Genomic DNA, 25,243 nt, shown 5'->3' on the forward strand with positions numbered 1-25,243 from the left:
GATTTTTTAATGAAAAAGATCTTTGTATTCCTATAATAAACCCAAGCTTCCCTAATGGTGTTTTTATATGTTTGTGTAAGTGTCTGTGTATGAAAAAGTTGGATTTACTTTGCTTATATTTTATTTGGATTTTTTTGTTCACATGGCCATAAGTGATACTGGTCTGAATTTTATTTCTTTGTACTATCATCTTTAGATTTCTCTATCAAGGTTATAACAGCCTTAAAAATAAAAGAGGAAAAGAAGGAGGGAATGGAAGGAAGGAGAGAAAAATAAAGAGAAAAATGAGAAAGAAAGAATGAGAGAGGGAGTGAAGAGAGAACAAAATGAAGCAAGAATGACAAAATATTGATAATTGTGAATGTGGATGATGGGCAGATGGGACTTCATTGTAGTATTCTCTCCACTTTTGGAGAAATAAAAACAAATAAATTTTCAATTGAAAGATTTGTAGAATAATTTAACTATAGGGTTGCCATAGAGTACAATTTCTAAAGAATTCCTTAAGGATATTTCATTTCCTGAATACTTCTTTTAAACTTTCATAAATGCTCAACTCTTCCATGTAAATTGACTCAAATCTACTAACTATTGGAAGGTATTTGTTGTTGGATTTACACAAAATAATACTAAGCTGTGCAAATAAAATAAACCTTATTAATTTCTATAAAAGTCCTAATATTCCATCTGAGGGGCTCATTCTGCTAGTTGCCAACTCTTACGTCTGACTTAAACTCTCGGTTTTGTATGATTAATCTCTTGTTTTCCAACTTCCCTTTGCTCCTCCTCAAATGGTGCATCAAGGGAAGAGTTTTGTGGAGTATTGGCAGAATCCTTAGAGACACTATCCTTGAATCATCTAGGGTCTTTGCTATGGGTGACTTATCTCTCCTGGTTCTTGGACTGGTACCTACTGAGGTGCAACTGGTCCTGCCTTGCCTTCTGAATTGTGTTTTAAGGTATCCACTCCTGACTGGGTGCACCCTTTTGCCTCTTCTGTAACACACACTCTGGCTTCTTTATCACCAACTCAGGCTATTGCCTCTCTCTGAGGCACAGGGAATTTCTGGGTTTTCTAAATCCCTCCTGAAGACCATGAGGAAACAGAAGATCTTCAGATTTACCCTGTTGCAAATGCTATTTTTCCAATGCACGTTTGATAAGACATCGTGGAGTACATGGGGCTTCTTCTGGAGAAGTGCCCTCCCCTCTTAAGGCTGCACCTAGGAAAGGGGTCCATTAATTCTTCTCCTGATGTTATCATGTTCTCCTATAAAACTTTAGGAGTTGTTGTATTTAGTGGGTTCCTTTCCCTACTTCCAACCTTGAGGACCTGTGTTCTACCCTAGGAAGGAGAGCACAAACAGACAGGTGCTTTTAACCTCTTCATCTTCCTTCTTCTTTCTCATCCTAGAAATCCCATCAGTGCCCCAGAAATCTCTCTATGCCCAGATGGAAAGGCTACACATCATATCCTTACATCACATCTCTGCTAGGGTTCATCATGGAATTGTCATGCTCTAGTTCTTTACTTGATCTGGCTGTCATGTAAATTGGAAACTTAGAATTGATAAGTTCTTTTAATCATCCCCAAGTAAGCTTTTAAACATGAAGTAAACGCATTCTTTTACAGGTGTTGAAAACTTGAATAGCCAAGAAGGTTAACAAATATTCTGCTTCTTTTAAAAGCATATTAAGATTATACTTAGCAAAACCTCCAAAATTTAGTGTGGCCTACATTTGGTTGAGAAATTGTGAGCAGAAGTACCTGTGTCACCTCTTGCAGAAGTTTTAAGGTAGAATGCACAATATGCCATGTTTCATTTTCCTGCCGTAGCAATTATGGGAGTATGTTTCAAGGAAAAGTATCCATCATCTTGGGTTCCTGACTACAATGAAAAATCCCCCTGCCCAACCACATAAGCTTGTACTATGAACGAAAAATGAATATTTGTTATATTAAATCACTGAGATCTTGGGGTTATTTGTTACAGCAGAATAATAATCTAGACCATCCTGACTGATAAACAGACCTACAATTATTAAAATGGAAAAATAATCATCACATGTGTTTGTGTAACAAAAGCCAGTATGATCTCAATTATGTAAATCTGAGTGTGCTAATTGGGATTAATATGTCAGAGTGAATTCTTCCTTTGAGAAGTTTTGAGAAGCCAGAAATTTTGAGAGCAGTAATTATATTTACAACTGCATTCTATCTTTTGAATAGCCTTTCTGTGTTTGGGAAAATTTCCTTGTGAGGAGTTCCTATCTTCCCAAAGTCAATCAGAACTGAGTTCCTAGCTTCTCTTGTAGCTAGAATGTAGGTGTTTGGCTTACCTATACCTGTGGGAGATGTTAGTTTGGAAGTGGGGAAAAGGAGGAAATTGTTTTGAGTAGGATTCTGTTTTGCTCACAGGCAGCCTCTGGATTTGGGGGATGGTAGTGGTTTCAAACTCAGATTCTTAGAGTGGTGTAGCAGTCAGGATTCTATTTTTTTTTTTGCATCTTGTATAATTGACATTAATTGTATTAGTTTCAGGTATACAACATAGTGATTTGACATTTGTGTTTACATTAGAAAAGGATCATTCTGATAAGGCAAGTTACCATCTGTTATCATACAAAATTATTTCAATATTGTTGATGATATTCCCTATGCTGTGGTTCTATTTCTATATCTATACCTATCCATATAGCTGTTTAGTTATCTAGAGATATTTGTTACAAGGAGTTGGCTTCTACAGTTGTGTGAGTTGAATGAGCAAGTTTGAAATCTGTAGGACAAACAGAAGGGAAGACAAGATCATGAGCAAGATGGCGCTCCATGGGCACATGTCAAAATTTGTCTGCAAGCAGAATTTCTCCTCACTTTTTCAGGAAAGCCTCATCCAGCTTTTTAGGTCTTCTAACTGATTTGGTAATGCCTACTCAAGTTATCTAAGATAATCTCCTTTGCTTAAAGTCAACTGATTAGGGACTTTAATTACAACCCCCATATCCCTTCATAGCAACACCTAGATTAGTGTTTAATCAAATAACTGGGATCTATGGCCTAACCAAGTTGACATATTTTAAAAAAGCCATCACAAGTAGCAGAAATGGTTGCAGAAAAGTCAAGTTTCTTGCCTTCAGTGTGTAATGTGACAGTGGCATTGATTTTTTTTTTTTTTAAAGATTGGCACCTGGGCTAACAACTGTTGCCAATCTTTTTTTTTTTCTCTGCTTTATCTCCCCAAACCCCCCCTTACACAGTTGTATATCTTAGTTGCACGTCCTTCTAGTTGTGGGATATGGGACGCCGCCTGAATGTGGCCTGATGAGCAGTGCCATGTCCGCGCCCAGGATCCGAACCCTGGGCCGTGGCAGTGGAGCGCGTGAACTTAACCACTCGGCTGCGGAGCCGGCCCTGATTTTTTTTTAATCTAGTCTATTCTGCGGGATGGTTTGTGCTTTCTTCTGAAAGCTCAATCTTGTCTGTTCCTTCAGCTAACCACTAATTTTGATAGCTACCAATATCTTTTAATTAAGTAAATCCCTTACTGATTAATCTAGACAAGTGGATTTTGTTTACCTGGAGTACCAGACCAATACCAAAGTTAATCTTCACGGGGAGAAAAATCACCTTCTTGTAAGACTAGAGTCTGTGATCGAAATGACATTACAGAGATTTCTGGGTTCTGATTACAGGCTAGCTTTTTCTGTAGGTCGTGTTCTTTTGCTTTTAGGTTAGTAAATTCTGGAAGTCGAACCCTCCCCATGGAATGATACTTACCTGCTCTGCTCCTCTATTTTTCTCTGTGGGTGCCTTTGCAACAGAAAAGCTAGTGTAGTTTTTGGAGATTTTCAAACCTTTTAGTCCATGGAAATGTCAATATCTCCCTTTCGCTGCTTGGCGTGCTCACAGCAGAGGCTGAACTATAGATTGTGTGGAAAATGGAAGAGGAAGAAGGAGAGGAAGAATATAATTGAATAGAAAAGATCAAAGTGGACTAGGGAATGAAGTTTCTATTTTAATTGAGAAAAGATTGATGGATTATGACTTTTTTCTCCCCAAATATATGTATACTGTATTTTCTCTTGGCTAGGTTCTTATTAAAGGTTGCTTTATGAAATATAAGACAATCAAACTCCAATGCTCTCCTCCTAACTTTAAGTTAATGGTACTTTATATATCTATATATCTGTGTATATTCATACACGTATATGTTGGCTAAAGCATTCCCTTATCGTTACTTAGGACAAAATGGTGAAGAGCACAGCTTATGGAGACAAACTGCCTAGTTTTGTTTTGTTGTTGTTGTTAAAAGCTTTTTTATTTTGGTAAAATGTATGTGATATAACATTTACCATTTGAACCATTTTTAAGTGCACAGTTCTGTGGCATTAAGTACATTCACATTGTTGTGCCCCCATCACTACTGTCCATCTCCAGAAATTTTTCATCATCCCTAGTGAAACCCTGTACCAATTAAACAATAACTCCCCATTTTCCCCTTTCCCCAGCCCCTGGCGACCATCATTCTACTTTCTGTCTCTATAAATTTGACTACTCTAAGTACTTCATATAAATGGAATTATACAATATTTATCTTGTTATGCCTGGCTTATTTCACTCAGCGTGATGTCTTCAAGGTCATCCATGTTGTAGCAGGAAGAGAATTTTATTCCTTTTTAAGGTTGAATAACACTGTCTTGTATGTATCTACCATGTTCGTTGATCCATTCATCTGTCATTGGGCGTTCAGGTCGTCCTCATCTTTTGGCTATCATGAATAATGCTGCTACTAATGTGGGTGTATAAATGTCTGTTTGAGTCTCTGTTTTCAGTTCTTTTCTATGTATACCCAGAAGTGGAATTCCTGAATCTTGCATTAATTCCGTGTTTAATTTGTTGAGGAACTCCATACTGCTTTCCATAGCAGCGGCACCATTTTACGGTCCCACCAGCAATGCACAAGGGTTCCCGTTTTTGTACATCCTCACCAGCACTTGTTTTCTGTTTTTTGGATAATAGCCATCTTAATGGGTGCAAAGTGTGTTGAGTATATTTTCCATGTTCTTTCGTATTTGTCATCTGATCCTGGAGAGACTGTCCGTCTTAGGGCTAACTAATTCCTAGATATAGCAAATGAGTCCCCTGTGAGCACACCTTTGATATATAAACCAGCTAATCTAGAGCCAACGTCTCCAACCATCTCCTTTAGCAAACTCTCACATACCAAGCCAATATTCTTCCTGCTCCAAATCACCCCAGGGCCAGGTACTGGACAACTGTGGACCACCCCTATAGGCTCGAGCCTGCTGAAATCATTCAAACTATCCAATCTTAAGCTTATTCAGCATATCTATGCCACCTCACCCATTCCTTCCCAGGAAAACCCCAATAAAGACTCTGGGCCATGCTCTCCCCTCTCCTCCTTCTGCCTCCTGACTCACCTGAGTGCTTCTCCATGTGGTCCTGAATGGCATAGTATAATTCCTGTTTCTAGAAATCTGTGAGTATGAACTTCTTTGTGATAATTATTTCCGTGTCTATGTATCTTATTATACTTGATTAAAATAAACATCAGGGGGCTGGCCTCGTGGCGGAGCGGTTAAGTTCTATGTTCCGCTTCTTGGCAACCCGGGGTTCGCTGGTTCGGATCTGTTGTATGGACATGGCATCGCTTGGCAAAAGCCATGCTGTGATAGGCATCCCATGTATAAAGTAGAGGAAGATGGGCATGGATGTTAGGTCAGGGCCAGTCTTCCTCAGCAAAAAAGGGGAGGATTGGCAGTAGTTAGTTCAGGGCAAATCTTCCTCAAAAAATAAAAAAAAAGAAAAAGAAATATTAGGTACATTTTTAGAACAAAAGTGTTACCTCATTGTGGTTTTGATATGCTTTTCCCTAGTGATTAGTGTTATTGAGCATCTTTATATGTGCTTGTTGGTCATTGTATACCTTTGGGAAAATGTCTAGGTCCTTTGGTTATTTTTGAATTGAGTTGGTTGGTTTTGTTTGTTTTTGAATCCTAGGAATTTTTTTTATATATTTTGGATCTTACTGCCTCCTCAGATACGGAATTTACAAATATTTTGTCCTATTCTGTGTATTGCCTTTTTACCCTGTTGATAGTGTCCTCATTTGATGCAGACAACTTTCTAATTTTGATGAAGTTCAATTTGTCCATTTTTTTTGTTGCCTGGCTTTAGTGTCCTATCCAAGAAATCATTGCCAACTCCCATGTCATGAACCTTCCCCCTATGTTTTATTCTAAGAGTTTTACAGTTTTAGCTCTTTTTTTTTTTTTTAGGAAGATTAACCCTGAGCTAACATCTGCCACCAATCCTCCTCTTTTTGCTGAGGAAGATTAGCCCTGAGCTAACATCTGTGCCCAGTTTCCTCTACTTTATTAGGGGGACACCTGCTACAGCATGGCTTGATAAGTGGTGCTTAGGTCCACACCCAGAATCTGAACTGGTGAACCCCCGGCCGCTGAAGCAGAGTGTGCAAACTTAACCACTCTGCCATGCTGGCCCCAAGTTTTAGCTCTTATGTATAGATATTTGATCCATTTTGAGTTAATTTTTGTCTATGGTGTTATGTAAGGGTCCAACCTTATTCTTTTGCATTTGGCTATCCAGTTTCCCCAGCACTATTTATTGAAAAGATGGTTCTTTCCCCATTGAATGGCCTTGGCATGTTTGTTAAAAATCGTTTGACCTTGTATGCGAGGGTTTATTTCTGGGGTCTCTATTTTATTCCCTTGGTCTAGATGTCTGTCTTTATGCCACTACCACACTGTTTTGATTCCTGTAGATTTGTAGTAAGTTTTGAAACCATGAAGTGTTCCACCTCCAACTTTGTTCTTCCTTTAAAGATTGCTTTGGCTAGCCGAGGTTCCTTGAGATTCACTATGAATTTGGGATAGATTTTTCTATTTCTGAAAAAAGTATCATTGGAATTTTAATAAGGGTTGTATTGAATCTATAGCTTTCTTTGGGTATTATTGGCATCTTAACAATATTAAGTCCCCCAATCCATGTACACGGGATGTCTTTCCATTTTTTTGTGTCTTTAATTTCTTTCAGCAACATTTTGTAGTTTTCAGCGTATGGGTATTTTGTCTCCTTGGTTGAGTTTACTTCTGAAGTGTTTTATTCTTTTTAAGCTATTGTAAATGGAATTATTTTCTTAATTTCCTTTTTGCGCGTTTACTGTTCTTTTACAGAAATGTAACTGATTTTGGTATGTTGATTTTGTATGCTGCAACTCTGCTGATAGTTTTTTCTGTGTGTGGCATCTTTAAGTTTTCTGCACAAGCATCATGTCTTATGAGAAAAGAGATAATTTTGCTTTTTCCTTTCTAATTTAGATGCTTTTTTTCTTACCTATTGCTTCCACTACAACCTACAGTACTATGTTAAATAGAAGTGGAAAAATCAGGCATTGTTCTTCCTGATCTTAGAGGAAAAGGCTTCAGTCTTTCATGTTCAAGTATGATGTTAGCTGTGGGTTTTTCATATATGGCCTTTATTAAGCTGCGGTAATTTCTTTATATTTTTAGTTTGTTGAATATTTTTATCATGAAAGGGTATTGAATTTTGTCATTCTTTTTTTACATTAACTGAGATGATCATGTGAGGATTTTTTCCCCTACATTCTATTAGTGTGGTATAGTACACTGATTAATTTTTGTATCTTGAACCATCCTTGCATTCTAGTAATAAATCCTACTTTGTCTGGGTGTACAGTCCTTTTAATGTATTGTTGAATTTAGTTTGCTACTATTTTGTTGAGATTTTTGCATCAATATTCATAAGGGATATTGGTCTTTAGTTTTTTTGTAGCATGTTTGTCTGACTTTGATATCAGGATAATGCTGACCTCAGAGAATGAGTTCAGAAGAATTCTTTCCTCTTCAAATTTTTGTAAGAGTTTGAGGAGAACTGGTGTTAATTCTTATTCAAATATTTTGTAAAATTTGCCAGTGAAGCCACCTGGTCCTGGGCTTTTGCTTGTTGGGAGGTTTTTGATACTGATCCAGTCTCCTTACTAGTTATAGGTCTGTTGATATTTTCAATTTCTTCATGATTTACTTTTGGTAGGTTGAGTGTTTCTAGAATGTGTCTGTTTCATCCAAGTTATCCGTTCTGTTGGCATGCAGTTGTTCATTGTTCTCTTTTTTCCTCCAGCTTTATTGAGGTATGATTGATAAATAAAAATTGTATATATTTAAGGTCTACAACATGATGTCTTGATATACATACACGTTGTGATCACATAGTTAGCATTTTTTTTTATAGTGAGAATACTTAAGATCTGTTTTCTTAGCAAATTTCAAATATACAATGCAGTATTATTAACCGTAGTCATCATGCTGTGTATTAGATCTTCAGAACTTATTCATCCTGCGTAATTGAAACCTTGTATCCTTTGACCAACATCTCTGCATTTCTCCCACCCTCAGCCCCTGGCAACCACCCTTCTAGCTTATGCTTCTTTGAGTTGAACTTTTTGAAATTGTACATATAAGTGAGATCAGGCAGTATTTGTCTTCCTGGGTCTGGCTTATTTCACTTATTTCACTTGTTGTCCTCCAAGTTCATCCATCACAAATGATAGGATTTCCTTCTTTTTTAAGGCAGAATAATATTGCATTATATTTATAGAGTGGTGGTCTAGTGGTTAGATTTGGCACACTGACTGCCATGGCCCAAGTTTGTTTCCCAGTCAGGGAACCACACCATCAGTCTGTCAGTTGTCATACCGTGGCGGCTGCATGTTACTGTGATGCTGAAAGCTGCACCACTGGTATTTTTCAAATACCAGTGGGGTCACTCATGGTGGACAGATTCCAGCAGAACTTCTAGACTAAGACAGACTAGAAGAAGGACCTGGCCACTCACCTCTGGAAAAATTGGCCATGAAAACCCTGTGAATAGCAGCAGAGCATTGTGTGATGCATCACCAGAAGGTGAGAGGCTGGCACAAAAAGAACCAGGCAAGGTTCCACTCTGCTGTACACAGGGTTGCTAGCGGTTGGATCAACTTGATAGCACTAACAGCAAAAAATATTTATATATAGAGATTTGAATAGGGATTGCATATATATGTGTATACATACATATATGTATAATATATTCATCTGTCAAGGGACACTTAGGTTATTTCCATTTCTTGGCTATTGTGAGTAATGCTGCAACGAACATGGGGGTGCAGATATCTCTTCAAGATACTGATTTCATTTCCTTTGGATATATATTTCCAGAAGGCGGGATTGCTGGATCATATGGTTAGTTATATTTTTAATATTTTGAGGAGCCTCCATACTGTTTTCTGTAATGTCTGCACCAATTTACATTCCCACCAACAGTGTACAAGGGTTCACTTTTTTCGACATTCTTGCCAAAATTTGTTATTTCTTATCTTTTTGATAATAACAGGTGTAAAGTAATATCTCATTGTGGTTTTGATTTGTATTTCTCTGATACTTAGTGATGTTGAGCACCTTTTCATGTACCTATTGGCCATTGGTATGTCATCTTTGGAAAAAAGCCTATTCAGTTTCTCAGCCCAGTTTTCAATTGGTGTGTTTGTTTTGTTGCTATTGAGCTGTATGAGTTCCTTATATATTTTAGATATTAAGCTCTTATCAGATATTTGGTTCACGAACATTTTCTGCTATTCCCTAGGTTGTCTTTTGGTTTTGTTGGTTGTTTCCTGTGCTGTGCGGAAGCTTTTGTTTAGTGTAGTCCCACTTGTTTATCTTTGTTCTTGTTGTTTGTGATTTTGGTGTCATATCCAAAACATCTTTGCCAAGATTAGTGTCAGGGAGCTTTTTCTCTATGTTTCCTTCTAGAGGCTTTTCAGTTTCAAGTCTTACATTTAAGTTCTTAATCCATTTTGAGTTTTTGTGACTGGTGTAAGAAAGGGGTCTAGTTACATTCCTTTGCATTTGTTTGTTTGTTTTTTTGTGTGAAGATATTGGCCCTGAGCTAACATCTCTTGCCAATCTTCCTCGTTTCTTTTTCTCCCCAAGCCCCAGTGCATAGTTGTGTATATCCTAGTTATAGCTTGTTCTAGTTCTTCTATGTGAGCCACTGACACAGCATGGCTACTGACAGACCAGTGGTGTGGTTCTGCCCCTGGGAACCAAACCCAGGCTGCCTAAGCATGGCACACCGAACTTTAACCACTAGGCCAATAGGGCTGGCTTGAATTTGCTTTTTAAGTTGACAACACTGATAACAAACTACCTGAAAGAGAAATTAAAAAAGCATTCCCATTTACAGCAGCATCAAAAACAATAAACTACTTAGGAATAAATTTGAGCAAGAAGTTGAAATACCTGTTCGCTGAAAACTATGAGACATTAATGAAAGAAATCAAAGAAGATGCAAATAAATAGAAATATATTCCATGTTTTTTCATTGGAAGAATTAATATTGTTAAACTGTCCGTGGTACACAACGTGATCTACAGATTCAATGCACTCTCCATCAAAATTCCAATGGCATTTTTCGCAGAAATGGAAAAGACAATTCTAAAATTTGTATGGAACCATAAAAGACTCTGAATAGCCCAAACAATCTTGAGAAAGAAGAACGAAGCTGAAGGCATCATGTTTCCTGATTTCACACTATATTGCAAAGCTATAGTCATCAAAACAGTATGGTACTGGCATAAAAAGACACATAAACTAATAAAATAGAAGAAAGAGCCCAAAAATAAACCCACACGTATACAGTCAACTGATTTTTGACAAGGATGCCAAGAACACGTAATGGCAAAAGAAAAGTCTCTTCAATAAATAGTGCTAGGAACATTGGATAGTCAAGTACAAAAGAATGTGGGGGGCTGGCCCTGTGGCCAAGTGGTTAAGTTTGCATGCTCTGCTTTGGTGGCCTGGGGTGTGCTGGTTTGGGTCCTGGGTGCGGACCTATGCACCCCTCATCAAGCCACGGTGTGGTGGTGTCCTACATAGAGGGTGTTTTAATAGAGACAGAGCTGTTTTAACAGAGAAAAAGGGGAGTAGGGAGGGGCTATTGTAAAGAAAGTCCATTAGGGGAAAGTAACATTTCAGGGCAGCAATAGCTTCTCAGTGGCTGATCTGTGGCGTTTCTCCTTGGCTTGGCTGTTGCCAGGTGGGGGAAAAAGTCTTCCTTCAGTAGTAAAGTAGTTTTATCTCCTGTCCAAGATGCAAACTTACCTCTCTTCCTGTTTCGTGTAATTGATGATGTATGATACATACAGCGTGAGAGCTCCCCCTACAGACCTTCCCAGCTCCATTTAGTTCAAGTTTCTTTTGTTAATTTCCACAGTGTGTAGAAACATAACTGACTTTTGCGTGTTGATTTTGTATCCTACAGCTTTACTGAATTCATTTATTGGTTTTAACAGTCTTTTTTGGTAGAATCTTTAGTGTTTTCTTTATATAAGATTATGTCATCTGCAAACAAAGAAAATTTTACTTTTTCCTTTCCAATTTGGATGCCTTTTATTTCTTTTTCTTGACTATTTACACCGGCTGATGCTTCCAGTACTATATTGAATAGAAGTGGCGAGAGTGGGCATCCTTTGTCTTGTTCCTGATCTTAGAGAAAAAGACGCTAGCTTTTCACTATTAGTATGATTTTAGCTGTGATCTTCTGATATGTCACCTTTATTATGTCAAAGAACGTTCCTTCTATGCCTAATTTGTTAAGTTTCTTTCTCATGAAAGGATGTTGTATTTTGTTAAATGCTTTTTCTCTGCCTATTGTGATGATCATAAGATTTTGATTCTTCATTCTGTTAATGTAATGTGTCTCAATTTTTGATTTGCAGACATTAAATTTTCCTTGCATCCCAGGGATAAATCTCACTTGATCATGGTGTGTGATCCTTTTAATGTGCTAGTGAATTCAGTTTATTGGTATTTTGTGGAGGACTTTTGCATTTATATTCATCAGAGATATTGGCCTGTAATTTTCTTTTCTCAAAATGTCCTTGTCTGGCTATGGTATCTGGACAGTGCTGGCCTTGTAACATAACTTTGGAAGTGTTCTTTCCTCTTCAGTTTTTTGGAAGAGTTTGAGAAAGATTGGTTTTAATTATTCTTTAAATATTTGGTAGAGTTCACCAGTGAAGCCATCTGGTCCTGTGCTTCTGTCTGTTGGGAGGTTTTTTTTTTATTACTCATTCAATCTCCTTATCCATAATTAGTTTCTTCAGATTTTCTATTTCTTCATGATTCAGTCTTGGTAAATTGTATGTTTCTAGGAATTTGTTCATTTATCTAATCAGTCAGCATGTAATTGTTGCTGTGGTGGTGCCAGTGTCTAAGGGACAGGCATGTGCAGATCACCCAAGGAGCTGGAGTCTAGGTCTCTGGGGCTTGCCACAGTGACTCAGGCCTGGGGCTGGGTGGGGATGGTAGATGCAGCAATGATGTGGGTCCAGGGATGACAGGGTGCAGCAGTAGCCTGGGCCAGTCCTGGCCCAGTGTTGTGGCCCCAGGGACAGGGCACAGTGGCAGTGCAGCCCCAGGAATGGCAGGCTGCACCTGTGATTCAGGCCTCAGAGGGCAGGGCACTGAGCAGTGGCAGCATGACCCCGGTGATGGGGGCAGTCAAAGCCATGACTTTGGACCCAGCAGGCAGTGTGCAGCATAGCGGCAGTTTCAGTCTTGTAGACAGGGGGGCACTACGGCATCCTGATCATGGAGAGTGGGACACAACCATAATTCAGTCTCTGGGGGCAGGTCTCTGTGAAGCAATAGCTCCAGCCCTGGGGAGGAGACAAATTAGTGGGGGCTTGGACTCTGGGCAGCTATGTCAGTTGGATTCAGCATCAGAGAAGACTCTGGGGGATCCTTAGTAGCAAAGGCTGAAGATGTCCATGATGGTGACAGGATTGCTGAGGCCCTCTTGCTCTTTTTCCTCGGCAGGGTTAAATCCCACCAGGGAGATCCCTCTTGGCTCCAAGCTGCCCCGGATTAGGGGCTGAGGTAGTGTAGGTAAAATGCTTCCTATGCTCTTCTATGTGACCATCCTTAGTTTTTGTGCTAGCAGAGGTTCTGCTGCTTCGTTGTAGTCTAGAGCTTTCCCAGAGCTATTTTCAAACAGATATAGTTGTTTATTCATTGTTTTTATTGTGTTTGTCAGGGAGAGAAACATTGGGACCTCTTAGTCTGGCATGTTGCTGATGTCACTGAGCTCCTTTTAATTTTTTACTGCCTTATTCCACTGGCTAGGATCTCCACTACAATGTTGAATACAAGTCATGAAAATGGACATCCTTTTCACATTAATGATCTTAGTCAGAACACATTTTGTCTTTCATCATTGTGAGCTCTGGAGCTTTTTGTAGCTGTCCTTTATCAAGTTGAAAAAGTCTTCTATTCCTAGTTTTCTGAGAGTTATTAGCTTATTTATTTTGTCAAATGTTTCTGACTACTGAAATAATAGTATGTTTTGTTTTCTTTTTGAGTTTTTTATATGGTGAGTTAAATTGATTAATTTTTGAATATTAAACTAATCTTGCATTTTTGGTATAAATGTCATTTGATCATGCTGTCTTATCCTTTTCACATATTGTTGGATTCAATTTCTTAAAATTTTATTTATTATTTTTGCATCTATGTTTATGAGAAATATTGGTCTATAGTTTTCTTTTCTTATAATATCTCATTCTGGTTTTGGTATCAGGGGCATGCTGACTTCATAGACTAATTTGTTTTTTCATAGAATGACTTTTGACGTATTCTTCCTCTCCAGTTTTCTGGAAGTTTCTGCAGAATTGGTATAATTTCTTGTGTGTGTAAGAATTCACTAGTGTAGAGCCACCTAGGATTGAAGTTTTCTAGTTGGGAAAATTTTTAGGTTTAAATTTCGTTTCAATAATAGATAGAAGGCTGTTCAGGTCATCTATTTCTTTATTGAATTTTGGTAGTTTATTTCTTTTAAGAATTTTTTTCTGTTTATTCTAAGTTGTTTAACTTACTGGCATAACATTTTTCATAATATTCCCTTTATATCTTTTTGTTATATATAGAAACTGTAATATCACTGCTCTCTTTCTTGACTTTGTAAATTATGCCTTTCTTCTTTCTTTCTTCATCAGTGTGGCTAGGTTCATCACTCTTATTGGTGGTTTTAAAGAACTAGCTTTTAGTTTCATTGATTTATCTGTTTTTATTTCATTTATTTATGCTTTTATCATTATCATTCTCTTTCTCCTGCTTAATTTGCCTCTCTTTTTGCTCTTCTTTGTTCTAATTTTTTTATGTAGAAGTTGTCATTCATTTGAGATCCTTCATTTTTTTCTAATATAGGAATTTATTTCTATAAATTTACGCTTAATTACTGCATTAGTAGCATTACACAGATTTTGATATTTTGCTTTTCATTTTTATGTAGTTCAAAATACTTTATAATTTCCTTTTAAAATTCTCCTCTAACCTATGGGATTACTTAGAAATGTGTTATTTAGTTTCTGAATGTTTGAGGGATTTTTCGGAGTCTTCCTGTTATTAATTTATAATTTAATTTCATATTCATAAAAGAAAATACTTTGTGTGAGTTTGATTCTTTTAAATGCATTTAGACTTATTTTACGAGCCGTATATGATCTGTTTTGATATGTTCCATGTGCCCTTGAAAAGGCTATGCATTCTGCTGTTGTTGAGTAGAGTGTTTAATTAGGTTAAGATTGTTGACTGCTGTTTGAATATTCAATTTCCTTATTGCACCTACTTGTTCTATCATTATTGATAGAGGGGTATTGAAATCTCTGACTATAATTGTGGATTTGTCTGCTACAGAGTTCCATTTTAACATCCTATTACAAACAACAGCAATGTTCCTGTTCTCTATATGTGTGTAAAGGATTGTGTATTAGTTTTCTATTGATGCCAAAACAAAATTATCACAAATTTAGCAGTTAAAACAACACCCTTTTATTATCTCAGTTTCTCTAGGTCATAAATCTGGGCACGGCATTACTGTGTTCTTTGCTCAGCTTCTTACAAAGTGGAAATCACAGTGTCAGCTAGGTTCAGCTAAGGTCCTCTCCTAAGCTTCTTCAGGTTGTTATTAGAATTTAGTTCCTTGCAACTGTTGGACTGACGACCTTATTTTTTTTCCTGGCTATTAGCTAGAGGTTTCTCTCAGCTACTAAAGGGCACCCTCAGAAGCTAGCCATGTGGTCCTTTCACAACATGGCAATTTATTTCTTCAAAGCCAGCAGGAGAATTTCCCTCCTTTCAGAAAGGGCTCAGTAGCTCTTTTAAAGACTTTAATCATTAGGTCAGGCCCACACAGGATAATCTCCTTTTTGCTTAACTCGAAGTCAACTAGTCAAGGACTATACTTATGTCAGCAAAATCCCTTCAACTGGCCTTGTAATGGAATCACAAATGTGATATCACATCATATTCACAGGTCCCACCCATGCTCAAGGAGTGGGAATTATATAAGGGTGTGGTTCACTGAGGATCATTTTAGAATCCTGCCTACCACAGGTTGTATGACTAGAAAAAATCATCTGAAATGATACACACCAAGATGGTAATATTTATTACATTAGAAATGTGACGGGGTGGGTGGAGTACATGGGAATGGGAGGGAGGGATTGAAAACAAAAACAAAAACAAAAAAACAGCTGTAGGAAAATGGGGGAGAAAAGCCGCAGTATAAAGTTAAGCAAACGTGTAGATTACAAAATCCACTATAGGATGATAGTATAAAATTGTAACCTTTTGAATATGCCCATGGATTAAGACTGAAAGTTGTATGAGAAAAATAAAAATACTAACACAGATTTCAGGATGGAATTATCATTGATTTCTGCCTTGAATTCTACTTTAGTAGAAAATTTCCAACAAAGCAAAAAATAAAAAATAACACAAAACATTTTTATACCCAGCATCAATTCTGAAATGTCATTTCCTGTTAGAGAAAATAGCAGTTCATGGACAAAATTGGGGTTTTTTATTTCAAGTGTTTTCCTTATCCAGAAGTTTTAAAGTTTATTAAGTCAGGTAAGGGACAGTTTCATGATGGCAGACAAACCATAAAGGATCCTTGTGAGAATGACTTTGATTTTCCATAGGATGCTACAATTTGAGATAATCTAATTCATCTCATCCACTAATACTCAAGTGAACATGAATGCTGAAGTGCCCTAAGTTAGTTTAAGTGTTATTTGAAGATGCAGTTGTTCTTTATGGCTGTTGTTAGGCACACAGAAGCCCTGATTCTGAGCAAGAATTTCTCCCTTTTTTCTCCTCCACACACCTTATATTAAGCCGTCATTCACAGCCACAGCAGGAATACAAAACTGTCTTGGAATAACTTGGATGACAGCAGCTTTCTCACGGTATGTAGCTCTCAAAAAATTGTCACATCACAATAGATCTTTCTTTTGAGGTGTTCAGTATTTCTCGATCCATCTCACAATGACAAATTAAGACATTTATACAATGAACTCTGACACTGGTGTGAACACAACTGTCTCTGGTCCTATATAGTTTTTCTTTTTTTCTGAGCTGCGTCTTTGATAATACTCTCAAAATGCCTTGAATCCCTTCAAAAGCAACTCACCAAAAACTGGTAGTTGAGAATAACCTCTACATTTCCTAGCTCAGTCAGTGTACCTCCTTATTGAAAGAGGCTTAGGTATGAAGCTGAACTCTGAAGAGTGCAGTTGTGAAAAATCAGATTCTGGAGTTACTACTTTGCAAAACTTACTTATTATACAATAGCCTTGAAACACCATACCATTCAAAATAAGTTGCAACTTACTAATAAACAATCAGCTATGAAGTTTTTGTCTATGACCACAAATATTTGTTCACCTATCTCATTTTATTGTATTTAGAAGCCCACTGTGATTTTTTTATAACAATGATATATGAACATGATGTTTAGCAAAACTTTTTCTCAAATTCAATTCATAATTGGGCGTAGATAATTTATGAATTGTACAGAACCCATCCAAAATGCAAATTAGCTACTATGTCCAAAAATTCTAAGTAAATTTTTCCTGTTGTTTTGAAATTCTCACTAGAATTTCTACATTTTGAAAATTATGTTTTCTTTCACTTAGTTATTTATTGAGTTTCTAATTTGTTGCAGGCATTTGCTTGGTATTAGGATGCAAAAGTGAACAATACAAGCAGGATCTTTGCCTTCGCGGAGACATTTAGCAGTCACAGGGTATATGTGAGTTATGATTCAGATTTTCTACTAGCATTTGGTGAGTACCCACTGGTGCATTCATTGGTTAGGCAGTCAGCATTCACACCCTGAGATGTGCCAGGCACCATGCAGAAATTACAAAAATACAGAAGCAAATAAAAAAGCAGCAGGAAAGAGAACGCTTTAAATGTAATTATGCATCCACATGATAAATTCAGACATTGTAAAATGTAAAATGTAGAGAATCATTGAAGAAAGTAGAGTGCACTCTTGCTTGTTGTCTGTTTGTTTTTATGTATGTACCTACCTACGTCTCTATTTATTTGTATGTGGGAAAGGCAGACAAGATTGCACAAGGAATATTCCATGGAGGAGGTAACCCTCAAACTGTCTCCAGGGAGTGAAAATGGGACCTATTTTGTATATTGAAGGTTGGAAAAAAATCAATTCGTTTCTGAAAGAGGAAAATGTTTAGGTCAGGAATAGACTTATGCAAAGATTAATTACATGCCTAGCATATCCCAGGTGGAAGACACAATCTTGATGGCAGATGCTGTTGGTGCTGTGCTATTTCCCCTTGATCCTTACCATTCACAGCTCCACTTCCCACTGTCCACCCACGCCCTTTGCCTGAGTGCTTTCTCTATTTATGAGAGCTTTCTCGGGCCATGCACGTGGCTGGAAGTACTGGGAAATAAACTCCCTTCAGGATCAACTTGGAACCAGTGAGAGATGTAGGTTGGTGGGATAAATACCCCAGCTCCTTACCCTTGGGGTAGGATAAATTTAAGGTGTGTATTCTGAACTGTTTTCCAGATTTCCCCAGCAGGATAAAAATCTAATTGTCCACAGTGATAACCTATTTGAAAATGCACCCTATGGCTGCCTTCCCTTTTCCGTGTCATTTCTCTATTCCCTAAGGGATCCTGGGTCACTTCCCAAATAAACTACTTGCACTTGAGTCTTTGCCCCAGGGTCTGCCTCTGAGAAATCCCAACCTAAGACACTGTCCATTCTTTATAAGTCGCAGTTTCTGCGTTTAAGGAGCTCCCAGTCAAGTAGAACCTCCCAGTCACCTCATCCGTCTGGTAGTACCCAGACCAAATTCACTATTTAGAACCAACAAGTCAACTTTAAAAGATTAAAATATCCACAAATACACACACACGCACACATATAATATACATATACATACATACAGTACTGCAAAGGTGATTTTTCTAAATCTTTCATTTTTATGACATTACAAGAACTTGAATCCAAAGTTTTTAACTTCCAGGCTAAGGCTCTTACCACATAGTGATGCTGCATCAGAAAGGAAGGTTAGCAGAAAATAAGTAGGTGGAGTTGAGATTTCTGACATGGCTGTAGCCATTGTTTCATAAGAAATCACTGAAACTTAGTGGCTTAAAACAATTATCATTTATTACTGCCAACAACTGTATGAATCATGTGGGTGGTTCTGTCTACCTGGGCAAGGTTCAGCTGATCTTGGCAATTCTTGCTTGTGTATCTTTGGTCAGCTGGTGGATAGGCTAAGGGCTAGTAGTTGGCTGACTGGGACAATGGGAATGATTAATCCATGTAGCCTCTCATTTTCTAGCAGGTTACGAGCTCAAACTTGTTCACATGACATAGACAGGGGCCCAAGAAAGTGGAAATGTGCAAGGACTTTTGAGTTCTTGAGTTCAGAACTAGAAGAGAATCATTTATACTGCTTTCTATTAAATCAGGCCATAAGACCAAGCTACAATTCAACAGGCAGAGAAATAGCTCCCCCCTTTGATGGGAATTGTTGCAAAATCACACTGCGTAAGGATGTGGCTACCTGGAAGGAAATAATTGCAACCATTTTTATTGCAAATAGCCTACCACTTTCTGACTAGTGTGGATCTAAATGCTTTCTGTGCTTATCAGATGACCAGGGAATTTTGTAAAGGGGAGGTGGGCAGTACCACATTAACCACAACATGACTTTATTCCATCACCCTGCAACCCATTTTTCTGTTATTCCTTCTCTTGGCCATTTCCTGTGATGGTTTTCTAATGTTTCAGAAATTCTAGTGTCTGATCCATTGATTTTTCTTTTCTATTTTATTTAGTGTTCTCAAGCTGCAGATTAATCCCCTAAGTTAATTGAACTATGGAGTATTCATTAGAAATATTATAGCATGTAAAATTGTATTCTCCAATTTTTATAATAGCTACTGATAGGGAAACCTGCACCTTGTGAAAGAGATTGCTGGGGAAAAAGGAAAAAGGCTGCAAAGACAGTCAAGAAATAGCATCCTTGCCACCCTGTGGAAGTTCCAGAAATTGCATTGTCTCAGAGCATCAAAAATATGGCTATTGTGCACTCCTTTCTGTAAATTTCTGTTCTGGCTCCCAGTGAGGGTGAAATGAACTGTGCTAGGCAAAGAGACATCTCCATGGGGCAGAACTGAACAGAGCCAGTCTATCCACCTAGTTTAGTCAAGTTTCCAATCCTGCCATCAGCCTCATCTCAATAGTGATGGGGAGGTGTCTGAGCTTCATCTCAGGCTCAGGATTTTAGAGCCAGAAGAAACCTTTGAATTCATTCACTCAACTCTTTTGTTGGGTAAACTTAAAAAAAATTACAATGTCCATGCAGAAAAGTACACAGATCATAATTTAATAGCTCAATGAGTGTACAAAAGTGAGCACACCATATAACCTACACTCAGAATATGAAATAGAAAATTACTAGCATCCCAGAAACCCACCTCACGCTCCCTTCCCGGCACTATGCCTCCCCTTTATCATAACTTCTAACAGCATAGATAAGTTTTGCCTGTTTTGGAACTTTTTAGAAGTCGAATTATACCATTCTCTTTTGCCTTGCCTACTTAATATCATGTCAGTGAAATTCATTCTTGTTATGTATTCTTGTAGATCATTCACTTTCATCAGTGTATAATATTCCAATACATGGATAACAATTTATTCAATTCTATAGTTTATGGTCACTTGAGTTGTGTGCAATTTTTGACTGTCATGAATTGCCCTGCTATGAAAATTTTATTTTAGTTTGCATTTTTGGGTTCACATAAGCTTGTATTTCTATTGTATTTCCACCCATGAGTAGAATTCTCAGGTCACATATATGGATTGTACCAAATACAGTCACAGTGGGGTTGTGAACTTTGGGGAGACAATTCAATCCATAACATTATGGACTCTTGTTTTTTTAACTTTTATTTTCAAATAGGTGGAGATTTATAAGAAGTTGCAAAGACATGTACAGGGAGGTCCTGTGCACCCTTCATCCAGCTTCCCCTAACGTTAACATCTTGTGTAATCTGTTTTTTCAAAGGAGACAGATTGAAAGAGGCAAAGTGATCTGGTTGAGGCCTCACAGCTAATGAATTAGAAGGTTCTAAGTAAAGTACGGGCTTTCTGCTGGTTCATGAAAAGCTGTACAAAGCTCTCTTTAATATTGTTTTACAATTTACAAAATTCCTTTATGTTTTTAAAATTATGTAGTCTATGTGACCTCTCAGTAAAATGCAAAGAACATTTACCTACTTTCTAGGATTTGGGAGACATTAGCATCGAGGCTGGCATGGGATCCATGTTAAGTACATGGTAGTTATGTATTATCAATAGTAATAGCATCATCCCATATGGCAAGCATTTTCATCTCCATTTCTTAGAAGAAACATGTGATGCACAAAGAGATGATATGTGTTTTCAAGGGACCACATTGATAAGCCACAGAGCCTGGACCCAACACTGTAATTGCTGATAGTGATAACTTCCTTGAGAATAGACACTGTGTTGCTTTCCTTCCCTTCCCTGTCTCAATTCCCAACTCCCCTACCAGTATTTTCTGGCATCAAGTCTCAAATAAAGTACTTGCACAAAATTCTTGCTCAAGATCTGCCCTTGGGGAAAGCCAAACGAAAGCACTCATCTGCACTATTTTCCCCCTTTCATTCATCTCCTTAATTTCTGCTCTGGTGCAAAAAACAACTTCCAAAGAGTGGTTTCTATGTGACACTTTCAAGGCTTTGTTCCTGAAAAATCAGAATATGCATGATCAGTTCTTTTTGCAGGATTGATCTTTTCTGTGGCCACCATCTTCATATCATGGTTTGTACCCAAATTAATTGCTTGAAGGACTTTGGCTTAGAAAGTTTTAGTTTTTTACTTAACCTTCCTTTGAGGAATATTTGCATATTACAGGAAAGTCCTCTCCCATTCCTTGACCTCAAATACTCTAAGAGAAAGCCCTTCCATGTTACAATAAAGGTCATGCCTTCTTCAATCGTAGCTAATCCTGAAGCATGAGATTTAACTAATGGTTAAATCCATATTAAGTTTAATTACAAATAGATGAGTATATAGCATTCCAATCCATGCCCCAATGATTTATGGAATACAAACATGCTAGAATATTGCTGTTTAAATCCAAAGCATGAGAAGAAGCTCAGCAATTACAAGGACAACCTTAGGACAAAAGCCATTGCTAAGCATTAGTCAGGCAGTTAAGATTAACATGGGATAGCACAACCCTCCATTAGTTACTCATCAGCAAACACAGAAAAAATGAGAGCTAGATTATAGCTCTTTGGTGTATTTTATAAAATTAGAAAATAGAAAAGCACAGAGGCTGAGCAAGGACCCAGGGTCGTGCAACCAGCTAAGTTGATGACCTGCCAAACACTAAGTCCTCTCAGTCTTAATCCATTGTACCAACAGGACCAACAGGCATCATAAGGAATGAGAAGACACAAGACACTAATTCCGTCATGTCAAACTTGAACGTGCATCAGAATCACCGAGGGGGCTTGTTAAAACACAGATCGCTGTGCTCTATCGCCCAGAATTTCTGATTCAGCAGGGCTTGGATGTGGACCCTGAGAATTGCATTTCTAACAAGTTCCCAGGTGATGCTGATGTTGCTAGTCCAAGGACCACGTTTTGAGAATAATTGCACTAATGGAATAGATTTATCCTAAAATGAATCTCAGATGGTACTCATGCAGGGAGCCTGGCCCACCCCACTGGCAGACACAAGGGAATGCTATTGCTAGAAGCACAAGGCTTAACCTTCAGGTCTGGGCAGAGAATGTTACAGGTGGAATGCCAAGGAATTAGGTCTCAAAACTAGGCTACCAGGAGGAATTCAGATTTGCAAAGATCGGCAAGAAGCAAGGGCAGAAAATAAGACTGAAGGTTAGAAATGCTGAGCCCAGAAAGCCCAAGGTTCAGAATCACAGCTCTTGCTCTTCCAACCAGTTTGCTTGCTCGCTGGCTTCTGACAACAGGCAGAGAGGAGAGTATGTCATCCTGAGTAAATACTGGATTATGAGGAATAAAGGCACAACACTAAAATAACCTCATGATTTTTTCCTCCAACACCTATAACTGAATGTTCCTCATAACAGGTACTTCTGATCAATGCTTCGATATACCCCCACGCCAGAAATGCCTTTGACTGTACTCTTCTCCCTCATCATTTTCAGTCACTTCTTGCATCCTCTTCTTGTTTTCTGCTCCGGTCTTCTGTTGATTTAACTTAATTGTGAAAAGAAGCTCTTTTCCATCTCTTTTATTGGAATGTTAACACTTCCATTCACTGATATTAGCTGGGAGATTTAATTTAATGGAAGTGTCTTGGGCTTCAGAATTTTACGTAATTGATTTTCAAATTCATCCTCTGCAATTTACTGGTTTTTGAATCTTGATCAGATTACTACTAAACTGTTACCACACAAAAATAGGGTTCTCCTGCCTGATGTGCATAAATAAACCAATTAGTTATGACATCAGCTTTTAGGAAAAGATGTAAGCTTTATTCTGTGAGATTGATCTGCAGGGAGATGGGGGCATGTGCCCTCAGACCTGTCCCCCCGATTCAGGATTGAAGGTGAAATTTAAGAGGTCAGGGAGAACAGGCTGGCACATGGAAATGCTGGCAGGACAGGTTCTGATTGGTGGGCTTCAAGCATTTGTGATACGGTTCTAAACATTTATGATGAGGTGGGGAAGGAATTATAACACCAGATCTTCCTGAATGACACGGACCCCTCACTTCTGATGAAAGTCCGACTTTTAAGTTCCCGTCACGGCCCAGTCCTTTGGTTGTGTGGGGAGGAGAATCTTTGGTTCCGCAGTCATTTCAGGTCAAGAGTTCTTCTTCTGTGCATGCTCTTGCTATGTGACTTTGCAAATTTTCTGAAAGACATTTTCTTAATTACTCTGTTGATAAGATGGGGTCAGTTGAACTGATCCTGGAGGGCCTGTCGTCACCAAACCTTCTTGAGTTTGTTTTTCTCATCTGTCTTACTCAGCTTGGATGGCCATAACAGTATTGCAGACTGGGTGGCTTAAACAGCAGAAATTTATTTTTGCACAGTTCTGGAGACCTGAAGTCTAAAAAGAAGGTGCTGGCAAATTTGGTTTCTGTTAAGACTCTTTCTGGCTTACAGATGGCCGTCTTCCCTCTGTGTCCTCACATGGCCTTTCCTCTGTGCATGAGTGGAGAAAGGGACTGAGCTTTGGTGTCTCTTCCTCTTCTTATAAGGGTGCCAGTTCTATTGGATTAGGACTCCATCCCTATGACCTCATTTAACTTTCATTAAATCCTCAAAGGCCTTATCTCCAAATACAGTCACTTTAGGGGGATACAGTTCAGTCCTTAACATTCTCTAGATCAAATGGGAATAATAAAATTGCACTCAAAAGTGTATTGTGAGGATTCATTAAGATGATGTAGGTCTTTGCTAAATGTGAGATCTTTTTTATTTTCATGTTACTGTCTTTATTCTTGTCTTATAAAATAAAATTTGTTCATTTATTTATTCATTCAATAAACTGAAAACTTATTATGTGCCGGTTCCATTTCCCAGTGCTGGAAATATGCTTAACTTGCCACACATGGGATTGCTCTTTGGTTGGGAAGACAAATTACGAAAAATAAATATGCCAGCTTTCATGATTGTGATCAGTAATATGCAGAAAGATAAAGCAGGAAGTTATTTTATATATGATAGTCATGGATGGCCTCTCTGAAGAGGTAATATTTATCTGGTGGGAAGGGCTAAACAGCCAGTTTAAAGGTCCAGATCCAGGAAGTGGCATTTTTCCTTCTGACAATGCTAACAGTCTTCTAAAGGGATTCCTATTTATGGAAGAAAGAAAAGAATGTGAGTTCTTAGATTCTGTTACATCATAGGCAATGAAATTTGGTGACTAGAAATGACTGGAGTTAAGTCCAGGTTCTTTCTTCACTAGCTTGGGACTGATCAATTATATCACCTCTTGGAGCCTTGGTTTCCTCAGTAGGAAAACATGGTTAAAATAGTATCTTCCTCATACAGCTGCTACAAGGATTAAGAGAACTATTGCGTGAAAAGCACTTGGTAGACATAATGAGGATTCAATAAAACTCCATTACTCATCATTCTCACCACCGTTACGATGAGCTAGTAACTTTCCCAGGGTGACTGCCAAACTCCTGATAATTTTTACGGTCTATGTTGGATTTCACTTTTGGAAAGCTGATCATATTTGAGCAACGATTACCTATGAGGATGGAGAAATGTCTTTCACTTTAGGGATAAGAAAACTTAAAGAAAGAATGGACCCTGTGTGTGTGTCAGTTAAAAGGCTTTGGAATTACCTAGAACAGAACAAAGACATTAGTGAAAACTATGATGAAGTGAAAAATACAGTGAACTCTACAATAGCATTGTGCCAGTGTTGATTTTTAAAATTTTATGTGTGCTATGGTTATGTAAGATTTAAACATTAGGAGAAGCTGAGTGCAGGGTGTGCAATAGGTTCTCTGTACTGATTTTGCAATTCTTCCATAAATGTAAATTATCTCAAAATAAGGAGTTTTTAAAATATATTGAATTAAGAAAGACCTTAAATAGGTTGTGACATCATTTTTAATAGTCTTGTATGGGACAAACATTTATTCTGTGAAGATAGGTTTGTTTTTTTCTGGTAACAGCTAAAAATGCATCCAGAAGCAAGTCGTGGCAGAGAAATATTATGTGCACACTGAAACCAATTTCCTCCTTCCTCTGGGCTCAACCTTAGACT

Source organism: Equus caballus, chromosome 22, assembly GCF_041296265.1.
Source record: "Equus caballus isolate H_3958 breed thoroughbred chromosome 22, TB-T2T, whole genome shotgun sequence".
In the NCBI taxonomy this organism is placed as follows: Eukaryota; Metazoa; Chordata; class Mammalia; order Perissodactyla; family Equidae; genus Equus; species Equus caballus.